Source organism: Capricornis sumatraensis, chromosome 1 (genome assembly GCF_032405125.1).
Source record: "Capricornis sumatraensis isolate serow.1 chromosome 1, serow.2, whole genome shotgun sequence".
NCBI lineage: Eukaryota > Metazoa > Chordata > Mammalia > Artiodactyla > Bovidae > Capricornis > Capricornis sumatraensis.
Window position 1 is genome coordinate 74,909,050 of NC_091069.1, and position 25,549 is coordinate 74,934,598.

A 25,549-nucleotide genomic window follows, 5' to 3' on the forward strand; every position below is an offset into this window, starting at 1 on the left:
TATCACTGAATGTATGAATGAATAAATGTTTATCTTCCATTGGCCCTTGCAGGCTAATCTTGAGCCTCATCATAAACTGGAAGTATAGAAGTTTTCTCCTCTAGGAATAGAAAATGTGGGCAGGGTCACACTTTTCTTGCAAATCTATCAGGTAATTTCATTGTTCTTTCTCTGTGACAAGCTGCAGAAACTAACACATATGTCCACATACTGATTGGCCAATTTCATGAACTGACAATCTCTTGAGATCTAAGATTCTTAAAAATGAAAGCCAGTTCCATCCCCTTAACCTGATTGAGAACAAGGAAAGATAACTTATTAAAATATCTGCAGGGAATATCGGCAAATGTAGAAAAAGTCTGTTACTCAAAATGACTTAATTTAAATACTCTAGCAATTCACGGGTATGAAATACTCAGAGTCTGAATTATGAAGCAAAATGCCCCCTGGATTGAGAAAACTTCTTACAATATGAGTTCACTTTCAGTACTTTGTAATTCTCAGAGAAAGACTACCTTCTCAACTTCAGAAAAAAAAATCCAAACCAAAATGAAAACAACCAATTAATAAGTTTCAATTTCTAGAGAGAGAAGATCAGAGGTAGACAGAAAGTAATCTTACAATTTACCATCCAAATTTGGATATTTTTGTTCCAAAAATTCAAGATAGATTGAATGGGAAAACAGGTATAAATAGGGATTTTCCTAGGAAAAACCTATGTGTGGTCACCACATCATATACCTCTATTGGCTCCTCTTATGACCTGAGGAAATTTATTGTCATCTCTATATTTCACTTCACCAAGGGAAACTAATTTATATCTTCAGCAAACACTTGAACACCTACTGTGTCCAGCATCATGCCTATTGTATCAAGGTGAAAATAAAAACACTTTAAATTCAGAATATTAATTTCAGAAAGATTACCATCAGCTAATTGAGTAAATAAGAGCACATCTCATAGAGTCAAACCTTGTCATTCCTAGATTCAATATTCAGATTTTAACAGTTACTATTGTTCAAAGTTTGTAACAGTTTAACAGAGTTTAAACTCAGGGTATAACAGAGTTTACTGCAGATGCATGGATTTGAATTATGATGCATAAGAGTTGGGGATCTGTATGGAGAGTAAGGTTGGAAGGGGACTATTTTAGCTAGGAAGTTAGCCAAGCAGACTGCTCATCAAGTCAGCATCTGCCATTCAGTAGGGATTTGCTTTGTACACTGTTTCTTACCTGGTAAACAACTCATAGGGGAAATAGCAAAACATGTTAGTTTTTGTGAATTCAGAGTTTTAGGGTCTCATGACAATTCATTTCAAAATATCAAGAATCCATGTATGTATAATTTATTTGCCTTCCTTCCCCTACTCTCTATAAACCTCTTTTTTGGCTCATTCAATAAAGCATATTGATTCATTTATTTATTCCAAATATTAAGGTATTTTCATGATCAAACATCTCCTATTAAACATAACAACTTAATGAATGCATCATAAAAATTCCTAATCCTGACTGCACACTTAAGCAATTAGGTTCTTAGAAGCAGAGCTATTAGGAGGCGAAAGATGGATAAAGCAGAAAATGGATTAGGAGAACAAAAAGAATTCTGGCCCAGGGTAAAGTGAAAATAAGGAATACTGAGAATTCATGGATATAATTATTTCAGATTGAGAAATGAAACATGCCACACACTTTCAGCCCCTGGGCTTATTGTTGTTAATGAGATAATATTCTCTTATCACATGGGAACTATGAAATACTTCTGCCAGGTCATGTAGCATCCTTCCAGTATTGTATCCACCTTTGCCTTCTGCATTTCTCGTATACAACACCCTGCCCAAATTTCTGCCTACTCACTTAATGAAAAACCCATTATATGCCATGAACTATATTTACTTACTCCTATACTATATTTATTTACTCCAACAAACTATATTTGTTGACTCCTTCACAGAAACCACCAAAGAAACTTGTTCATCAGGCAAAGCTGAGTTTATTAGATGTTTCTGCAACAAGGAGGCAGCCCACATTCATGGTCTTAGTATCTCAAAAGAGAAGTTAGAGAAAAATATTTATAGGGTTTTGGAGATTGGATTCAAATGATTTAAGGTGAGTCTTTCAAGATGGGATGCTGTTAAAATTGGACAGAACGCATAACAATAAAACTGGTGGATATAAAAATTTAAATTTCTTGATGAAAAAAGAATTGTTTGATAACTGAACTGTTTGCCCCAGAGAGAAGAATGTTGGCCAAGAAGAGAACTATTTGCCCAGATGAACAAACTTGTTGTCTGAATAAATAAGTTTGCCAGAATTACAACAGCATTTATTAATTTGTTCATAATGTTATCTTTACAGTTAAGTTATATTGACATAGGTGGCCTTGCTTATTAGTTTTGTGGCTATAAAGTTGAATAAGGCATATTCCTGAACTTAAGGAACTTACTGTCTATCCTGGGTAACAAGACGTGTAAGTGAATAACTTCTTTTGGAGAGGAAGGAGCAGACATAGCGTATGACAGAGACAAAAGGAACCAATCATTGACTGGATATGGAAAGTAAGGAGGGAGAAATCTAGAATTTTTCCCTTCTTACTTGGGTATTTTGGCAAATATTGGCAACACTTAAGGACAGAAGTGTGTGCTCAGCCGCTTAGTTGTGTTTGACTCTTTGCAGCCCCATGGACTGTAGTCTGCCAGGCTCTGCTGCCCATAGAGTTTTCCAGGCAAGAATACTGGAGTGGGTTGCCACTTCATCCTCCAAGGGATCACCTCAACCCAGGGATCAAACCCCAGTCTCTTGAATCTCCTGCTTTGCCAGGTGGATTCTTTACCACTGGGAAGACCAGAGGGTGAAACAGCCTTCCATTCAGAACCATTCCCTTAATCTTTTAATATTCACAACTACTATGAGCTGTGAGCACCAAGCTAGGTCCTCCAGACCTCCAGAAGATTCAATTTGATTTTCCTTTAATAAATCTAGTGGTGGAGTCTAAATTGGTTTTTGTCAAAATCTGATAGTTCTGGTTTCTGCTATTAGCCAACATAAACCCACCATAAAATTAAGAGGAATTTCTCATTTCTCTTAATTTTACTCTCACTGGAATCTCAAAATTCTCCTGGACAGCAAATCCTTGGTTCTTACATAATCAGAACCCTGATGTTAATGAAATATTCCTTCATGAGAGTCGACAGTTTGGGAGAAAGAAGTGGTTTTCTTTGTTGCTCCAATCCAGTAAGGCCATTTCCAAGTTTAATTAGCTTTACTCGCTGACATTGGGACCAGTACCTCTGAAGCCCTCATTAAAGAATTATCAGTAAAATAAAAGGCTCTCCTGCCCCCTTTTATTGAGGCAACTTCATACCCTATTTTCCAAACAGTAGGTCAGAGGAAATCTCTTGTTTTCTCCTTAAATTTGTGAACGGCAGGTAATTGGATAGTTTGTTCATGTCTTGACTGAGATCTCCCTAGAAAGCCTACTTTCTTCTTTGAAACACTCACTTTCTCCCAGGGCTTCACCTTGGTAAGTATCCACCTACCTCTCAGTAATCTCTTGTTAAGTTATGAAGTCAGGCCTACTGACTGTTCAGAAGTAGCAGGCTGAACACAGAAACCATCACTTTCCAAAATGTCCCTAAACATCTTCCAAGTGCTTTTATCTTATTAAAGAGGCAGGGCAGTGTGATTAGTGAAGCACATTGACTTATAATCAAAATGATCGTCCCAACCCTGCCTCAGCTGCCTGTGTGACTTTGGAGAGTTGCCCTAGTTTCTCGGGGTCATGGCCATCTCATTCATAAAACAGAGATAATCGTGTAAATAAAGGTCACTGAGAGAATGCAATGAGATGAGAAAATTGTATTCATTCAGCCAGTGGTAATCATTATCATTATTGTTATATCATTGCGTCCTTATCCCCTAGCTTATGATGTCTGTTGGTCATTTATTTTTTCCTTATATGTACCTACATATAATCTTTCACAAATTCTCCAAATTCTGGTTCCTGGTATGATATCAAAAGTGTATCAAAAGTGGTGTCTGAGTCCTGGGCTTTGTTTTTCTTCACAATTTGCAGAGAACTTCCACAAGCATCATCTCATTTTATCTTCAAACTATGTAGTTATCCAAGAAACACAAGTGTTATAGACGATGGAACCACAATGAAGAGTGGATTTAAGCAGGAATCTCCTCAAGGTCTGTTGACATCTGTTTGCGTGCTCTCCCCCATACCTCATGGACCATCACAATGTCGCTCTTGTCTCGTCTTTTTTTTCATAAACTTATATCATTTTCATTATGTGTTAAGTGAGGGGGCTGCACTAGAGGATCATTCAGTGTTTATGTCACTTGGAAGCATCTACACAATAGGTTCAATTGAGCTGAGAACATGTGGACAGTTGACAAAGGATATCATCTTAAAGGCAGACCAGATGAAAGAAAAGTCAGGACCAGATGTAGCTAAATGTCAAGAGCCTTCAGGAATACTTTTCCAGGCTGCTGACCTGACTCTCTGAAACTAGCCTTTATAATCAGTGACACCAAAGGAGTTCTGCCTTAGCTCCTGTTCAGTTTGGAGTCACCACTCTGACTCAGCTTTTAGTATTGCTGCCGTATTACTGCCTTCTCTTCTCTGACACAAGTCAGATAATACTGACTTCATTTCCAATTCCAGTGATCTATGTTTAATCCCCTCACTGTCTACTCTGTAGACACTGTCTTAAGTCTGGACTGTCTCCCTATTCTGACCTGCTCTCTGAAATCCACGAAACAGAAAAACCCTAAAACCTACTCACTAATTTCTGGGAACTGTAAGAGTTGCCCTCTCAGTTTTACTAGCCTCTGGAAACCTCACCTAATCAGATCTCTGAATTTGAATTTTATTTACTAGGACTTCCTGGTGTGAATTCAACTGTGTATACCCAGAGTCTTAGTGTAGAAATATTCTAAGCAATCACTTCTTGGATAGGATGATGACTGCCACCAGTTTTGAAAAGCTGCAGAGATATGAATTTCCCACTTGAGGAAATACAATGCTTCTCTTTATTAAATCTTTAGATTTATCGCATCTTCTGATTAGAAAGAATGTCATGTGTGAAAGAGTGTAAAAGAAAATTCCTTTGTTAGAAGTGTGTAAGGAGCCCAACCATAAACAATGAAAACAGTAAACAAAAGACTGATCATTATCTCTTTACAGGGAGCCAAAAACCATGAGTCAGAGAATATAAACATAAGAATTTTTTTAAATTTCTAGAACCTTTGTAACTTTCCTGGTAATGCTATTTTTGCTATTACCATCTGTTTCCCCATAGTGATTAGCACTAAGCTCCTTAAAATAAAATGGGTCTGTGTGCTTATCTTCAGGACATTAAGAAAGAAGAAAGCAAAAATATAGTTTCATATTCTGCAGGCAGGCTTGCAAGAGAAAGACCCCAAAAGGTAGAGGGGTGTTAGCAATTTCCAAAGGAGATGAAGGTGGGATGAAACCCACTTCCTTGAAACCTTTAAAAAAAGTGGGGGAGGAGATCAATTAGAGCCTAAGATGGGGCTTGAGATAAAACAAAGTCCTTTATGAGATTTCCCCAAAATTTGTTTCAGAAATGTACTTTAAGGTGGGCAATTAACTAGCAGAAATATACTTGAAGATGAACATTAGAGGCTATCTTTTCTAATATCTCTTGGGGTGAGAAGAGACTAAGTACCTTTCTATTTAGGACAGCTTGAGTGAGAATCTTATTCCTAAGACATTACTAATTTGTGTGAATATAGTAGATTTGGTGTCAGGAGACTACAATTCAATTCTGAATCTATCTTTCAAAGGTAACGTGAACTTGGTGAATTCATTCTGTTTGGACATCAGTTTCCCCATAGTGATTAGCATAGTGATTAGAACTGATTAGCATCAGTTTCTATATACCTTAATTTATGGACCAGGACTGAATAGTAGTTGAGGTTAAAATGACAGTAGCAGAAGAAGCAGAACTATCTTTATTCACAAACTACTGGATTGTCTATGTTAAAATCCTATGGAATATATACATCAATAGCTACTAAAATATAAGTAAATTTAGAAAGGTTGCAAAATATAAAATCAATACAAAAATCACTTTTAGTTGCTATATGTTAACCACAAACAACTGGAAATTAAAAATAAAAACATTCTTTACAGTCACACTGAAAAATATGAAACTCTTAGAAATAATTCTGACCAAATAACTATCAAACCTTTACACTGAAAACTACAAAATATTGCTGGCAAAAATTAAAGAATACTTCAAAGGAAAATCATGGATTAAAAGACTCACTGTTGTTACTATGTCAGTTCTCCACAGTTGATCTATAGTTTCAACACAATCTCAATCAAAATCCGGAGAGAATTTTTTTAGCAGAAATCAATAAACTGATTCTAAAATTTATATGAAAACACAAAGAATCTATTACAATAAAAATATTTTTTAAAAAGAATGAAGTTAAAGGTCTTACACTATCTGACTTCAAGACTTATAAGACTTTAATAATCAAAAGAGTAAGGTATTGGTACAACATAAACAAATATATTAATAAAACAGAATAGAGTTGGCAAATACACTCTAAAATATATGCTCAATGGATTTTTGACAATTGAATTCAATAGAGCCTTTACCAAAATTGACAGCTGAAACAATTTGACATTCATATGCAAAAGAATGAACTTTGATCCATTCTCACTACACATAAAAATAAGTTAAGAATGGATCATAGTCCTTGATGTACAACCTAAAGCTTCTAGAGAAACATACGAATCTCATGAACTTGGGTTAGACAAAAAGTTCTTACATAAAATACCAGAGTGTAAGCATTAAAATAAGCTTTTAAATTCAACTTCATTATTAAGACATTAAGAGAAACAAAAAGACAAACCACATACAGAGAGAAAACATTTGCAAATCATATATCTGATAAAAGATTTGTGTCCAGAATACAAAAGGAACAATTTTCAAATGTCAACAATGAGAAAAATAATAATAATTAGGCAAAAAAATTAAACATTTCACCCAAAAAAAGCATATATATGGTAAATCAGCACATGAAAAAGTGCTGAACTTCATACATCATTAGGAAAAGGCAAGTTAAAACCTTAATAAAATAACCTATCAGAATGTCTAAAACTGATTGACCATACCAAATATTGATGAGGTTATAGAGAAACTAGAATGCTCCTACACTGCTGCTGAGAATGTAAAATAATATGTCCACTTTGGAAAACAATTTGGCAATCTCTTATAAAGTTAAATGTGTTTCTACCATATGCTCCATCTATTCCACTTCCAGGATTTTATCCCAGTGAAATAAAGGCATAAAAAAGGCTTACATACAAATGTTCATAGCAGCTTTATTTATAATAGCTAAAGATTGGGAACTAGTCAAATATCCATCAACAGATGAATGGATAAACAAATGTGGCATATCCATAAAAGGGACCACTGCTTAGCAATTAAAATGACCAAATCTTTGATACGTGTAAAAATAAAAATATGGATGACTCTCAAAATAATTATTCTGAGAAAACAAAGACAAGCAATAGAAAGTACATTCTTTATGATTCCATTAATGTATTTTTATAAAATTCTTAAAACTGAAAACTAATTAGTAGTGACAGAAAGAAGATCTGTTTCTGGGAAGGAGCTGCAAGAGTGGGGAGTTTGTTGGGGGTGATTCAAGGAATGGATTGCCAAGGGGGCACAAAGAAGCTATTGGTGTGATGAATATAATCATTATCTATATTTTGATAATGGTTTGAGTCAAATTTACCATATCTTACTCTTCAAATATATATTTATAATTTACTTATGTAACTATTATGACTCAATAAAGCTATTTAAAAATATCAGATGACTTGCTCAGACTGAGAGAGTCTATCAAAAGCCCCAGAATCTTACCATGCAGCTGTATTCATTCTCTTTTTTTCTCATTATAGTATTCTAATACTATCATCTTTCTACCCAGATGTTAGAACTTTAAGGAAAATAACTATGCCTAATTAGTAAAATTTTAACCACAAAAATAACTCAAAAAACCTGGTGAGTTCCCCCTCTTGAGATTTGCCTCAAAACAATAAGGTTGGAAAGAGAATTCCTACCTTCAATAAAACTCAGATATTTGTAATCCCAAGCCATATTAGGGTCTGGCAAAGTGACAAGTAACCTAACATTAGAGAAATAGTCACATGGTGGCCCAGAACATGGCACCAGATTTCCTGGATTCAAAAAAGCAGGACACTGTTATTTTGTAGCTATGTGATTTGGGAAAGTTACATTGTGCTCAGTTTCCTCATTTGTAATGTGGGATAACAATATTACTTCACCGGGTCATTGTGTTATTGAAGTTAAGTTTTGTTTGCAGAGTACTTAGACAGGCACCAGGGGGATTCCCTGGTGGCTCAGCAATGTGGAAGACCCGGATTCGATCCCTGGGTCAGGAAGATCCCCTGCAGAAGGAAATGGCAACCCACTCTAGTACTCTTGCCTAGAAAATTCCATGGATGGAGGAGCCTGGTGGGCTACAGTCCATGGGGTCCCAAAGAGTTGGACACGACTGAGTGACTTCACTTTCTTTTTTTCTTAGACCTGAACTATCATCTAGTAAACATTACATGTTTCTGTTAAGTAAATAAAATATTGTAGAAAGATCTATTCCACATGAATGGTGATGGGACTGATAAAAAGCAAGGCTATCCTGGAAGAACAACTAAGGTGATAAGGAAAAAAAGAATGCAGAAGCCTGTCTGAAAGTCCCTGCAATAAGAATCAGACATCTGGTCATCTTTTCTCCCCCCTGACTCTTGCCAGGAAGATGGTTTGGTTTATTTTCTAGAAAAATGGAACCAGAGATGCTCTGGAGGCAAATATATTAAGCTTAAAATGGGCAAGGATGAGCAGCTGGATTAGGCAGCCATTACCTTTTCCAGGGATTTCTTCCTGACTCAGGGATAGAACCTGGATCTCCTGCCCTGCAGGCAGATTCTTTACCATCAGAGCCACTAAGGAAGCCCTAAGACTTTAAAATGGTATTCCCACTTTAAATAGAAATGGATAGACAAAAATCATCAGACATTTGAGGAAAGACTTTACTGTAAAGGAGAGACCAAAGCAGACAGATAAAAAGGAAAAATAGAGATGATCCAGGAAACAGAGCAAGACTTTTAAAATATCACATTCGTGTAACAAGAACAGGATACTATAAACAAGGATAATTGGGAATACAGGGTGGTTGGGGAGAGAGTGCTCTGATTTTGAAAGTGTAATTTCTGTTTTAGATAAGCTACACTGGAAACGTAACCGAGAGCAGGGCCTTATGGGGCCTTCCCAGGTCAGATCCCTAACATGCCCTCTACCTGCCTCCTGTTTGGAGAAGACTTTAGCCTCCCAGGCCTTCCCCAAGGTCCAAATTATACATTTAATCAAAGAAGTGAGAAAATTCAGAAAAAAAGGAAAACAGTCAAGGAAGAGAAAATAATAGTAGTTTAGCCATCAAACAAAGTCAATGATATTTAGTTCCTTCTCTGGACTCCCCTGGTGGCTCAGACAGTAAAGAATCCACCTATAATGCAGGAGACCTGGGTTGGATCCCTGGGTTGGGAAGATCCCCTGGAGCAGGGCATGGCATCCTACTCCAGAATTCTTGCCTGGAGAATTCCATGGACATAGGAGCCTGGAAGGCTATAGTTCATGGGATCGCAAAAAGTTGGACATGACTGAGTGACTAAGCATAGCACAAGGGCTATAGATAATATTTTGAGCTGTGTCCTTTGAGCTGTTTTGCAAATACTGAAATCCACCCCCCACCCCCACCAGGTGGAGTAAGTTGACTGTATGCAGACCATAAACACAGAGATGCCAGAGAGGTTGGAATCAGAAGGCTGATGATTTTGACTCCCCATTACCTGATTACCTCACTACCAACCAATCAAAAGAATGTCCATGAACTGATAACATACCCCACAACAGACCCCACCCCCATCACCCTATCTGTAAAAGCCTCCCTGAAAGCTATCAAGAGAGCAGACATTTTTGAACACCAGCTGCCCTGGACTCCTTGTTTGGCGCCCTGCAATAAATGCTGCACTCTCCTTCACCACAGCCTAGTATCAGTAGATTGGCTCTACTCTGTGAGGGCAAGTGGACTGAAGTCTGGTTCCACAATCTGAGATGGGGATTCTTGTTCTAGTGATAGATAGGAAAGCTTTTGGGAGAGAGGGGAGAACCAGAATAGGAAAGAACAAGTAACCTACACAAGAATCCAGCCTTAATTGGAGACTTCCTTCAGTCTGATTTAACAATGAAAAACACAGACTACACACTGCCCTACTAAATTAATCCTATTTGAACAAACACGCAGCCTGTTTACCCTCATAACTGTCAGTTATTGTTTGAGTTCTGAGCCCTGAGTAGGTGCATAGCTGCCAGAAGAGGCAGCTCCTGGTTAGCCAGGACAATTCTCTGGAGAAGGAGATGTTATGAGATATTAGCCCACACTCCCAGCAGCTAGGGGATGGCAGCACTGGCTGGTAAAGAGCATACTCCCTGAATGCAACTTTCTCATTCATTTTCCCCATATAGAGAGTCTAATTTTATCCTTTCCTAGTAACTCTTAATAGCCTAACTTCCTTCAAACACACTGTGCAAATGATGTAGTTTTGAAATGATCTAAGTTGTATAGCTTTTTGAAAATTTTAAACAAATAACAGCAAGACTTGCTTTCTATAAATCTCCAACAAATATATGCCAACTCTTAGGCTAACACCTGGCATCAGCCTACTTTCAGTTCTATTTTTATCGTTTGGGTTATATAACTAAGAAAGTTTCATTTAAATCTTCTTCCACTTTCATTGTATTAATAGAAGTTCTAGAAAAAAAATGGTGAAAGGAGAATTATCAGAGAAATGATATGAGAAAAATTCCCAAGGCATATAATTCCAGATTAAAAATACCCACTGAGTGACCAGTGAAATGAATGAAAAAGGACCCACAAAAAGGCACATCATGAAATCTTAGCACACTGAGATAAAGAAAAGGTTCTGAAGTTTGGGGACAGAAATCTAGGGCTATTTTTATAAGCTTTTTGTCACTATTTTACTTTTTTAAACTACAAGTCATAACAGTAATGGCATGATATTCAGGTTCCTGAGAAACCTTAAATTTCACAAAATGGATCACTAAAAATAATAGGAAGAAAATATGGATGGGAAGACAACTGAAAAATTAAGCAAATTTGTCTATCAAAGCACCAAAAAAAAAAAAAAACCCCAACAAAAATCTAATAAAACCCATCCAGATTTTAAAAGTTAATTTGGGGGAATAGGACATCAGTGTGAAATCAGCAAAATGTACAACTAGAAACTATGTACAGAGTACCTATCCAAAATGTAGCAGGCAGGCCAAGCCATGGCAGAGGTGATGTGGTGATGTACCTTAAACTCTTTCGTTATGTAATATAAGGTCACAGAATTCTAATAAAAAAACAAAACTCATACAGATTTTAGTCCAGTGCCCCAAGCTGGTGAGCATATGGTATCATGAACGTGTAGAAGCAAGTCCACTGAGTGACAACAGGTGATTTCAGACACACCCACTTAGAACAGAGGATCCTAATCTCTGTCCTCTTTATAGCTAAAAGCCTTTTCTTTTAAATGAGAGTCTATGTTAATATAGAAATGGTAAGAGGGTGCTGCTGCTGCTAAGTCACTTCAGTCGTGTTCGACTCTGTGTGACCCCATAGATGGCAGCCCACCAGGCTACCCCATCCCCGGGATTCTCCAGGCAAGAACACTGGAGTGGGTTGCCATTTCTTTCTTCAATGTGTGAAAGTGAAGTCGGTCAGTTGTGTCCGACTCTGTGTGACCCCATGGACTGCAGCCTACAAGCCTCCTCCATCCATGGGATTTTCCAGGCAAGAGTACTGGAGTGGGGTGCCATTGGTAGAAGCCCTCTAAAACCCTCAAAACGCTGGGTTTGAAGCCAAGCTTTGCCACAAACTAGCTATGTTCTCATTCTCTAGAAAGTGGTCCTCAACCAGTGCTACCTTCACGTCACCTCCCAACCCCCCATTCCCCCAACCCAGCCACACACACACACACTCACAACATGCCTAGAGGCAGTTTTTAAGGTTACAGGTGCTGATGACGAAGTGGGTTTGGGAGATGGAGGGGTACTACTGTCACCTAGTGGGAAAAGGGCAGGCATTCCACAAAACAAGGGACAGTTCAGTTCAGTTCAGTCACTCAGTCTGGTCTGACTCTTTGCAACCTCACGGACTGCAGCACAACAGGCCTCTCTGTCCATTGCCAACTCCCAGAGTTTATTAAAATTCATGTCCATTGAGTCGGTGATGCCAAAAATCTATCTCATCCCCTGTCATCCCCTTCACCTCCTGCCCTCAATCCTTTTCAGCATCAGGGTCTTTTCAAATGAGTCTGTTTTTCTCATCAGGTGGCCAAAGTATTAGAGTTTCAGCATCAGTCCTTTGAATGAATATTCAGGACTGATTTCCTTTAGAATTGACTGGGTGGATCTCTGTGCAGTCCAAGGGACTCCCAAGAGTCTTCACCAACACCGCATTTCAAAAGCATCAATTCTTTGGCGCTCAGCTTTCTTTATAGTCCAACTTTCACATCCATACATGTCTATTGGAAAAACTGTAGCTTTGACTAGACGGACCTTTGTTGGAAAAGGCATGTCTCTGCTTTTGAATATGCTCTCTAGATTGGTCATAATTTTTCTTCCAAGGAGCAAGAGTCTTTTCATTTCATGGGTGCAGTCACCGTCTGCAATGATTTTGGAGTCCGAGAAAATAAAGTCTGACATTGTTTTCACTGTTTCCCCATCTATTTGCCATGGAGTGATGGGACCACATGCCATGATCTTAGTTTTCTGAATGTTGAGTTTTAAGCCAATTTTTTCACTCTCCTCTTTCACTTTCAAGAGACTCTTTAGTTCTTATTCACTTTCTGCCATAAGAGTGGTGTCATCTACATAACTGAGCTTATTGATATTTCCCCATGGCAATCTTGATTCCAGTTTGTGCTTCATCCAGCCCAGAGTTTCTCATGATGTATTCTGCATATAAGTTAAATAAGCAGGGTGACAAGAAACAGTCTTGACGTATTTTTTTTTTCCTATTTGGAACCAGTCTGTTGTTCCATGTCCGGTTCTAACTGTTGCTTCCTGACCTACATACAGATTTCTCAAGAGGCAGGTCAGGTGGTCTGGTATCCCATCTCTTTAAGCATTTTCCAGAGTTTGTTGTGGTCCATACAATCAAAGGCTTTGGCATAGTCAATACAGCAGTAGATATTTTTCTGGAACTCTCTTGCTTTTTTCATGATCCAATGTATGTTGGCCATTTGATCTCTGGTTCCTCTGCCTTTTCTAAAACCAGCTTGAACATCCGGAAGTTCATGGTTCACGTACTGTTGAAGCCTGGCTTGGAGAATTTTGAGCATTACTTTACTAGCGTGTGAGATGAGTGCAGTTGTGTGGTAGTTTGAGCATTCCTTGGCAATACTTTTCTTTGGAATTTGAATGAATACTGACCTTTTCCAATCCTGTGGCCACTGCTGAGTTTCCCAAATTTGCTGGCATATTGAATGCAGCACTTACATAGCATCATCTTTTAGAATTTGAAATAGCTCAACTGGAATTCTATCATCTCCACTAGCTTTGTTCATAGTGATGCTTCTAAGGCCCACTTGACTTTGCATTCCAGGATGTCTGGCTCTAGGTTGGTGATCATACCATAGTGGTTATCTGGGTCATGAAGATTTTTTTTTTTTTGTATAGTTCTTCTATGTATTCTTGCCACCTCTTCTTAATATCTTCCGCTTATGTTAGGTCCATACCATTTCTGTCCTTTAATGTGCCCGTCTTTGCATGAAATGTTCCCTTGGTATCTCTAATTTGTCTTGAAGAGATCTCTAGATTTTCCCATTCTGTTGTTTTCCTCTATTTCTTTACACTGATCATGGAGGAAGGCTTTATCTCTCCTTGCCATTCTTTGGAACTCTGCATTCAACTGGATATATCTTTTCTTTTCTCCTTTGCCTTTCACTTCTCTTGTATTCATAGCTATTTGTAAGGACTCCTCAGACAACCATTTTGCCTTTTTGCATTTCTTTTCCTTGGGAATGGTCTTGATCACTGCCTCCTGTACAATATCATGGACCTCTGGTCATAGTTCTTCAAGCACTTTGTGTATCAGAACAAGGGACAGCCCCCTACAAAAAGAACTACCCCCCCCCCCCCCGCAACGTCCGCACAAAGTGTCAAGACCACAGAAATTGAAAATCCCTGCAGCAGGATAACAAAACACTGTCCTTATTTCCATAACCAGAATCCTGATCCAGGATAAGGGCTGGAAATCCAGGAATACTCTTCTTTAAAACTGAAGTCTTCTGCAAGTGGGATTTGATACCTGCTAACAGCAAGTTCTTTCACTGAGTTAGACAAGGCTGTGGTCCATGTGATCAGATTGGTTAGTTTCCTGTGATTGTGGTTAGTTTGTCTACCCTCTTGATGGAGGATAAGAAGCTTATGGAAGCTTTCTTATGGGAGAGACTGACTGAGGGAGAGACTGGGTCTTGTTCTGATGGGCAGGGCCATGTTCAGTAAATTTTTAATCTAATTTTCTGTTGATGGGTGGGGCTATGTTCCCTCCCTATTATTTACCTGGGCTAAACTATGGTGGATGTAATGAAGATAATGATGACCTCCTTCAAAAGGTCCCATGCAGGCACTGCTACACTCAGTGCCCCCAGCCCTGCAGCAGGCCACCACTGATCCACACCTCTGCCGACTCCTGGACACTTATGGGCAAGTCTGGGTCAGTCTCCTGTGGGGTTACTGCTTCTTTCTCTGGGTTCCTGGTACATACAAGGTTCTGCTTGTGCCCACCAAGAGTTTGTTTCCCAGTCCTGTGTAAGTTCTGGTGGCTCTATGGTGGGGTTAATGGCGACCTCCTCCAGGAGGGCTTATGCCATACTCAAGTGTGCTGCACCCAAGACAGATGGGTCATAGTGGAGTTATGACAAAACGTGGTCCACTGGAGAAGGGAATGGCAAACCACTTCAGTATTCTTGCCTTGAGAACCCCATGAACAGTATGAAAAAACAAAAAGATAGGACACTGAAAGATGAACTCCCCAGGTCGGTAGGTACCCAATATACTACTGGAGATCAGTGGAGAAATAACTCCAGAAAGAATGAAGAGACGGAGCCAAAGCAAAAACACAACTCAGTTGTGGATGTGACTGGTGATGGAAGTAAAGTCCAATGCTGTAAAGAGCAATACTGCATAGGAACCTGGAATGTTAGGTTCATGAATCAAGGCAAATTGGAAGTGGTCAAACAAGATATGGCAAGAGTGAACATCTACATGTTAGGAATCAGCGAACTAAAATGGACTGGAATGGGTGAATTTAGCTCAGATGACCATTATATCTACTACTGTGGGCAAGAATTCCTTAGAAGAAATGGAGTAGCCATCATAGCCAACAAAAGAGTCTGAAATGCGGTACTTGGATGCAATCTCAAAAACAACAGGATGATCTCAGTTTGTTTCCAAGGCAAACCATTCAATATCATGGTTATCCAAGTCTATGCCCCAACCAGTAATGCTGAAGCAGCTGAAGTTGAACGGTTCTATGAATACCCACAAGACCTTCTAGAAATAACACCCAAAAAAGATGTCCTTTTCATTATAGGGGACTGGAATGCAAAAGTAGGAAGTCAAGAAATACCTGGAGTAACAGACAAATTTGGCCTTGGAGCACAGAATGAAGAAGAGCAAAGACTAATAGAGTTTTGCCAAGAGAACACACTGGTCATAGCAAACACCCTCTTCCAACAACACAAGAGAAGACTCTACAAATGGACATCACCAGATGATCAATAATGAAATCAGATTGATTATATTCTTTGCAGCCAAAGTTGGAGAAGTTCTAATACAGTCAGCAAATACAAGACTGGGAGCTGACTGTGGCTCAGACCATGAATTCCTTATTGCCAAATTCAGACTTAAATTGAAGAAAGTAGGGAAAAACACTGGACAATTCAGGTATGACCTAAATCAAATCCCTTACAGTTATGCAGTGGAAGTGACAAATAGATTGAGGGGATTAGATCTGATAGACAGTGTGCCTGAAGAACTATGGCTGGAGGTCCATGACATTGTACAGGAGGCAGTGATCAAGACCATTCCCAAGGAAAAGAAATGCAAAAAGGCAAAAAGGTTGTCTGAGGAGGCCTTACAAATATCTGTGAATAGAAAAGAAGTGAGAGGCAAAGGAGAAAAGAAAAGATATACCCAATTGAATGCAGAGTTCCAAAGAATAGCAAGGAGAGATAAGAAAGCCTTCCTCCATGGATCAATGCAAAGAAATAGAGGAAAACAACAGAATGGGAAAGACTAGAGATCTCTTCAAGACAAATTAGAGATACCAAGGGAACCTTTCATGCAAAGATGGGCACATTAAAGGACAGAAATGGTATGGACCTAACAGAAGCAGAAGATATTAAGAAGAGGTGGCAAGAATACACAGAACTATACAAAAAAAAAAAAAAATCTTCATGACCCAGATGACCACAATAGTGTGATCACCAACCTAGAGCCAGACATCCTGGAATGCAAAGTCAAGTGGGCCTTAGAAGCATCACTATGAACAAAGCTAATGGAGATGATGGAATTCCAGTTGAGCTATTTCAAATTCTAAAAGATGATGCTATGTAAGTGCTGGACTCAATATGCCAGCAAATTTGGGAAACTCAGCAGTGGCCACAGGATTGGAAAAGGTCAGTATTCATTCAAATTCCAAAGAAAAGTATTGCCAAGGAATGCTCAAACTACCACACAACTGCACTCATCTCACACGCTAGTAAAGTAATGCTCAAAATTCTCCAAGCCAGGCTTCAACAGTGCATGAACTGTGAACTTCCGGATGTTCAAGCTGGTTTTAGAAAAGGCAGAGGAACCAGAGATCAAATGGCCAACATACATTGGATCATGAAAAAAGCAAGAGAGTTCCAGAAAAATATCTACTGCTTTATTGACTATGCCAAAGCCTTTGATTGTATGGACCACAACAAACTCTGGAAAATTCTGAAAGAGATGAGATACCATACCACCTGACCTGCCTCTTGAGAAATCTGTATATAGGTCAGGAAGCAACAGTTAGAACTGGACATGGAACAACAGACTAGTTCCAAATAGGAAAAGGCTGTATCTTGTCATCCTGCTTATTCAACTTATATGCAGAATACATCATGAGAAACTCTGGGCTGGATGAAGCACAAACTGGAATCAAGATTGCCATGGGGAAATATCAATAAGCTCAGTTATGTAGATGACACCACTCTTATGGCAGAAAGTGAATAAGAACTAAAGAGTCTCTTGAAAGTGAAAGAGGAGAGTGAAAAAATTGGCTTAAAACTCAACATTCAGAAAACTAAGATCATGGCATGTGGTCCCATCGCTTCATGGCAAATAGATGGAGAAACAGTGGAAACAGTAACAGACTTTATTTTCTTGGGCTCCAAAATCATTGCAGACGGTGACTGCACCCATGAAATGAAAAGATCCTTGCTCCTTGGAAGAAAAGTTATGACCAATCTAGACAGCATATTCAAAAGCAGAGACATTACTTTTCCAACAAAGGTCCATCTAGTCAAAGCTATGGTTTTCCCAGTAGTCATGTATGGATGTGAGAGTTGGACTATAAAGAAAGCTGAGTGCCAAAGAATTGATGCTTTTGAAATGTGGTGTTGGAGAAGACTCTCGGGAGTCCCTTGGACTGCAAGGAGATTCAACCAGGCCATCCTAAAGGAAATCAGTCCTGAATATTCATTGGTAGGACTGATGCTGAAACTCCAACACTTTGGCCACCTGATGAGAAAAACTGATTCATTTGAAAAGACCCTGATGCTGGGAAGAATTGAAGGCAGGAGGAGAATGGGTCAACAGAGGATGAGTTGGTTGGATGGCATCACCGACTCAATGGACATGAGTTTGAGCAAACTCCGGGAGTTGGCGATGGACAAGGAGGCCTGGTGTTCTGCAGTCCGTGGGGTCACAAAGAGTCAGACCCAACTGAGCAACTGAACTGAACTGAACAGCAAGCTTTATTTCCATGAAAAATTTCAAACAGAAACCAAGTGATGACACTGCCAGGCTGTGTGGAGGTCATCTCCACCTTGGAAGTATATAAGTAAAATACTTGCGGTTCCTTGCAACACTGAACCGTTAGGAAACACAGATGAGAGGAAGCCCTGAAAGGTGAATCGAGTAGCAGGCAATAACATTTTGATACAGCTCAGGGATCCATTAGCACATAAACACTAGAAAACACTGTCCCCATGTAAAACCATAGATGGACATAGAATTATGAGATCATTTCATTTTTCCTTGGGACACCATGATTTCTATCCCACCTTATATCAACTGTGCACAGTCTCCATTCCAGTACAAAATATCTTTTTTATTCCTCAGGGTTTCTAATTAAATAAATCTAGGAAGTGTAGAAATTGGAGATAAGGGATAAAACAAAGAGGAGAAGAGATTATCATTTTTTTATATTCTTTTGATTAAAACTGTAAATGGTAACTACAGCCCTCTCCTATAATATACTGAAGCAAAAGGGACAAAGATAACTTTCATGGTTCATATCAGGGACCAATGACTTTGATTTTTTTCATTTTTTTGATGTGAAAAACTCTTATGAAGGGAACAAGACCAAACACTGGGGAGGAGATGCTAACTGGCAGCATTTAACATTTTAAGCTAAGTAATCCTGTGTCTTGGGGGCAATGGGGCATATTTATCTTTTCTAGGAGTATCACTTTTATGATGTTATCAGTATTAACTCATGTTTATTTCATTATGGATTTAAAAAAATATATTTTGATACTTTCCAATGTTCTGGCCTGGATATATGCTTAAGCTTTTAGTATAGAATAATGCTGTGTGTGTGTGTGTGCGTGTGTGTGTGCGTGCGTGCGTGTGTATGTGTGTGTGTGTTGTTATCAAGACATGATTTCTCTCATTGAACTTAGTTTTGCTAACAGATACCACCTGCTAGGTTCAGTAACAGTTTTTCCTGATACTTAAATCCAATCCTTTGGCCACCTGATGCAAAGAACTGACTCATTTGAAAAGACCCTGATGCTGGGAAAGATTGAGGGCTAGAGGAGAAGGGGATGACAGAGGATGAGATGGTTGGATGGCATCACCAGCTCAATGGTTATGAGTTTGGGTAAACTCTGGGAGTTGATGATGGACAGGGAGGCCTGGCATGCTGTGGTTCATGGGGTTACGAAGAGTCGGACACAACTGAGTGACTGAAATGAACTGAATGATGATTTCTGTTCATTTAAAGTTTTTTTTTTTTTTCATTTAACATTTTTAATGAAAAATAATATAGGAGTTAAAATTGGGAGATAAGTACATCGGTACCATAATTGGATTCAAACCTACCAATTAAACATTGTATGAATTAAAGATTTATGTGTTTTTAATTGTATCTTCCATAAGTGAAGAGTACAGCTTGTCTGTTAACTATACAATAAATTATTTAACTATGGGATTTGGTTCTGAATTTCATAGATTTAATTACCTGGAGAGAAAGCAGAGAGATGACAAAGGAGGCGCTTGAGGAAAGTCTGATCAAGAGGTTATGTCTACACTTCTCCTCAGTGAGAGAAAACATCAAATCACATGGTGGTACTTGTGTGATTATAAAGTAATTAAAGTTGTGATTAGGACTGGCCACAGCATGGACATTTACAAACCTCTCTAAAAAATAAGTCAAGCTTCAGGGTCATAGGTTGTAGGCTGGCGTACAGAAATAGGATCCAGCTGTCAACCAATCCAAAACACTTCCTTAGCAATGGTTCAAATTTGATTGAAAATAAGAAAGTAGGTTGCCTAGTTTTCACATTGCTAAATAAAAATCCCTCTTTGGAATGCATCCCAATCTTGATTGGCAAAGTGAAGATGAAATAACAAGAGGACATTAACCAGCTTCCTCCCAAGACCTGAGAAGCACAAAGAAAATTTGTAATTATTCATCCATCTAGCCTACCTCCCATTTACTGAGCATCTCTTAAGGTGAAGCAGTGAGCCAGGTACTGGTTGCACATGGTTGTGAATAAGATGTCACTGGGGCTGGTTGAAGATGGAGGCCACAGAACATTTAGTTTTACCCTAAGCTAATCCTTGGGGCCTCCCAGGTGGCTCAGTTGGTAAAGAATCCACCTGCAATGCAGGAGACCCAGATTCAATTCATGGATCCAGAAGATCTCCTGGAGAAGTGAATAGCTACCCATGCCAGTATTCTTGCCTGGAGAATTCCATGGACAGAGGAGCCTGGCAGGCTATAGTCCATGGGACTGTGAAAGTGTCAGACACGACTTAGCAACTAAATCACGACCAAGCTAATCCTCACCTCACATTCACTTCACTCAAAGGTCATCTTCTTGGGGCTCAGAAATCACTCTGGGAAAAGACACTGAAAGAGGATTTGGTTCTTGCAAGTTGTATGCAAGCACCCTTTATTTTTTAAAATCTAGGGACTATTTTTGATGTGGTATTCATTTCTCTGTGCTTGGGAAAGAGACTTTGTAATTCCTCAGACAAGCCCATCAGCTGCAGCTTTATTATGAAACCACAGTGAATCCTATATTCCCTGTCATTAAAGCATCCTATGAAATGATTCAGTGGCAGGTCTTGAAAGAGAAGAGGAAAACACTGGCAGAAGGGGAGTGATGATGATATATGATTTGGTGATCCTCAAATTGTTAAACTAGATAATAAGACTACTTCAGTCCCCTTGATAAACTCAATTCTCTGAGTCCCCTGCTGGCTGCATTCATTATATCAGCTGGAGACATTGCGTTAATGGCACCTGCAAGCCTTAATACTCTGTAGATTAGACACCACGCTGTGCCTATGGGATTGTCCATGCCTCACCAGAATAGACTGAACTCTCAGAAATCAGGAGAGATGTCAACTGGGTCTGATGCTGGGGAGGGGCACAGAAACAGCAACAGATGCCCACCTCCCCTCATCATTTCTCATCTTCACATCTGCCTCTCAGCACTGGGATAACTGACTAGAGACAGAGTAAGGAAGTTGAGGCAGCTGCTGAAAGACAAATCAGGCCTTGCTTAATGAGGCTGATAGGCTCCTGCTTCAAAAAAGTCACGCCAGTAGAATTAAGAACTCAAGTCCCTTTACTGGCCCTTTTATTTCAGTGTGTTCATATCATCATCTATCATTTCTATTTTATTGTACCCTTTCTGACCTGATATTTGATATTTCTCTGAACAATTTGACCTCCATACTCTGGTTTTTCTTCTTCCATTTAGTCTTCTTAAATAAGCTTGGTCTCTTCATTTTGTTCTTATTTTTTTCCTATATTTATACACATTTCTTTTTGCCAAGTCATATGGTATCTGGGATCTCAGTTCCAGATCATGGATGGAACCCACACCCCCTGCACTGAGAGTACAATGTCTTAACCACTTGACCCCCAGGAAAGTCCCAACACACATCTCTTTGTGAATTTTTAAAAATCACTTATCCATCATATTCCTACCACAGTTTCCTTTCTTCCTTTTACTTCACAGAATTTCAAAAAGATCTATTAATGAGGGTATCTAGTTTTGTGCCTGGCATTATATAAAGTCACTCTCTGGAAGTTTCTTCCTTCCTCTCCTACCCCTACCCTATAAGAGCATGTCTGTTCTCTCCATACCAGGAGTTCACAAACTATGCGCTGAGGACACTTTTATTAATGAAGTTTAACTGGCACACAGCCACGCCCACATGCTTTTGTTTTGTCTGTGGCTGCTTCCATGCTCTGAGTTGCATGCTTGTACCAAGAATTGTATGACCCACCAAAAAAGTTTATGGACCTCTGCTCTAGACAAAGGCTTTCTTAAAGCTTTCTTTCCTTTCTGCACTTTCTGCTCTTCTGAGTTAAGCAAAGATCACAAGGTTAGGAAACTTAACCGGGAATAATATCGAACTAAAGATACCAACATCTTTTTGGGGTGTTAGTTCTAAAAGGTCTTGTAGGTCTTCATAAAACCATTCAGCTTCTTCAGCGTTACTGGATGGGGCATAGACTTGGATTACTGTGATATTGAACAGTTTGCCTTGGAAACGAACAGAGATCATTCTGTCATCTTTGACTTCATGGGAAATGGATAGGGAAACAATGGAAACAGTGTCAGACTTTATTTTGGGGGGCTCCAAAATCACTGCAGATGGTGATTGCAGCCATGAAATTAAAAGACGCTTACTTCTTGGAAGGAAAGTTATGACCAACCTAGATAGCATATTCAAAAGCAGAGACATTACTTTGCCAGCAAAGGTCCATCTAGTCAAGGCTATGGTTTTTCCAGTGGTCATGTATGGATGTGAGAGTTGGACTGTGAAGAAAGATGAGCGCCAAAGAATTGATGCTTTTGAACTGTGGTGTTGGAGAAGACTCTTGAGAGTCTCCTGGACTGCAAGGAGACAGGGATTGGGGGCAGGAGGAGAAGGGGACGACAGAGGAGGAGATGGCTGTATGGCATCACCAACTCGATAGACGTGAGTTTGAGTGAACTCCGGGAGTTGGTGATGGACAGGGAGGCCTGGTGTGCTGCGATTCATGGGGTCACAAAGAGTTGGACATGACTGAGTGACTGAACTGAACTGAACTGAAAGATGCCAACTGGTTTCATTTAAATTTACAGAAGGATGCTCCATTCTCAGATAGTTGAGTTCTCACTGTTTCCCAAATATAACAACACATTGTTTCTAGATTTATCATATCCTAAAATTATATGCTGCTTCCTATTCATTTATTAAACCAGACTCAAGTGCCCCCATAATTCCATGAGGCTTTTCTGATTGCTTCTGATTGTTTAGGCCATTCCCCTCACGTTTTTAAGACACAGCCTTCTCCCATCTCACCTGTCTCTGCTTCCCTTCTCCTGACTTCTTCACCCCTTAGCCTTCCTGGATCTTGTGATTTATGGTTTAGCAATATAGTTTTTTATTGCTCAAGAATGACTTTGTAGGTTCCTTTTCACTCTGAATAGCATTTTCCAGCAAAACATACAGAGTGCTCCGCCTAAGATGGATTCTGGAAAATAAAAATGTATCCATCTCCTTCCATGAATGAATATGCTATTCTAGTCTTTCTTAGTATCTCTGAGATTTCTATATTGCCTATCAGTTCTGAAATAGCATTTCTAATAGATGAAAAATGAAGAGACAATATAGACTGGGACACTACATTTATTGTTGTTCATTCGCTTAGTTATGTCTAACTGTTTCCAACCCCATAAACTACAGCATGCCAGGCTTCCCTGTCCTTCACTCTCTCCCAGAGCTTACTCAAACTCATGTCCATTGAGTCGGTGATGCCATCCACCCATCTCATCCTCTGTGGCCCCTCTCTCCTTCTGCCCTCAATCCTTCGCAACATTGGGGTCTTTTCCAGTGAGTCAGCTCTCCATATCAGGTGGCCAAAGTATTGGCGTTTCAGTGTTAAGTAGTTATCAGAAATAGCTTAACATAACTGGAAGTTGAGGTCACATAAGGGAGGAAATGGCAACTGATGGGATTATATTCCAGATGTATCATTTTACAGCCAGTATTGCTAAAAAAGTTGAAAAAGAAGGAAAAAACAAAACAAAACACTAGTATAGGATCTTCGATAGGCTGTGAGTCAACAAGACCAGGCTAAGTCCTAAATTAGGTAACAGCTCTGTGGAATACATGGTAAAGTAGGTGTTATGGCCTGCACTGTGTTCCCCCCAAATTCATATGCTGAAGCCTTATGCCCCAGTATCTCAGAATGTGACTGCGTTTGGACATAGGGCTTTTAAAGAGGTGATTGAATTAAATGAGGCTGTTAGGATGGGCCCTAATTCAGTTTGACTGGTGACCTATAAGAGAAAAAACCTGGACAGATGAAGACACCAGGGGCATCCATATACTGGCGGATGACCACATGGAGAGATAGCAAGAGAGGGACCATCTGCAAACCAAGGAGAGAGGCCTCAGAAAAAAATAAACAGATTCAGAACTGTGAGAACATGCATTTCTGTGGTTTAAGCCACCTGGTCTGTGATGTTTCATTACGGCAGCCCTAGCAAGCTAATGTGGCAGGGAGCCTATGTCAGTCTCCTCCTTGGCCTTGTACAAGCTTTTTCTCTTACTCTCCTATAACCTAAGAGTCCCACGGTCACTTGTCACCTCCTATTCCCAGGAAAGTCATTCTCACAGCCTGTGATACACTCCACTCTCCACACTCTTTACCAAAGTAGGCCTATTTGCACATTTTTAAGAGGTTATGATTGCCAAGATGCCACAGTCATCTAATACTACTCATCTCTGGGAGACAGGGAATGGATACTGAGGGAATGTAATAGGCAGCTATTGATTCTTGCACATTTAACTCAGAAATACCCAGCAAAACAAGATCTATCAATTATTTCATTGCCTCTTCTGAGTTACCTATTTCTGTGATGCTTCTAAAATATCACATATGCTTAACTCTGTAATACTTTGTTGTCTGGAAGACCCACTTGCTGATGAAGACCCAATTGCCACTTTCTTGGCAATCATAACTGTACCTTTTAATTTATTCCTCTCCAGGTTCATTTGTTCTTCTGCTAACATGTGAAGGTGACTATGGCTTGTTCAATAATGGCCTCTGATAGCAGGCACAAGTGGGGGATAAACATTAATGATATGTAGTCTGCACAGTGGAAAATGTCAACTTGGCCTTTCAACTTATAGAAATCAGAACACAATCTTCCAAACCACACACTTTTTTGCAACGTTGCAAGAACCTCACAGGATTCTTCGCAATGTTGAGAGATAAACTCCAAAGAGTACAAGCTCCTTGGAGATAGAGACTAATTTTTTTTTCCTTTATGTGTCTCATTGACTTTGTTACTGGAACTAGACATTCCATTAAACATTCATTAGTATTGTTCATGACTTTGCTCTGGTCAAAAGGAAACTCCCCTTGGAATACCTCATCTAACCTTATGTAGCAATTAACATTATCCAACATGACAGTTAACTAAAGACATTTCCTTGAAAGGAGGCTTCTGATGTGGTTTGGAGTTTATGGAGTTAGGTTTGTTTCAGAAGAAGGCATACCCAATAAAGTGACAGATGGGAGAGATCTGACTGGTTATCCAGGGGATAGCAGAAGGGAGGAAATCAGGCCCAAGTTGGGAGATATCACTAATAAAGAAGATGGGAAGAAAATCAGCAATATTGTCATCCTGGTGAAGGAGGGCTCTCTGTGGATAAATATAACTGGGATCTCACATGGGTAGAGACAGTCACTGGTTTTCCAGGGTTTGGTCTATTTAAGAACATCCTCAGATCTAACTTTTTCTTTTGTCTGACCAGAATCTGTTCTACTGTCTACAGTTTTCTTGCTTAAAATAAATGTAATCAATAAATACCTAAGTTTGCATAAAAGTTATAAAAGGTACGTTATTCACTTTTT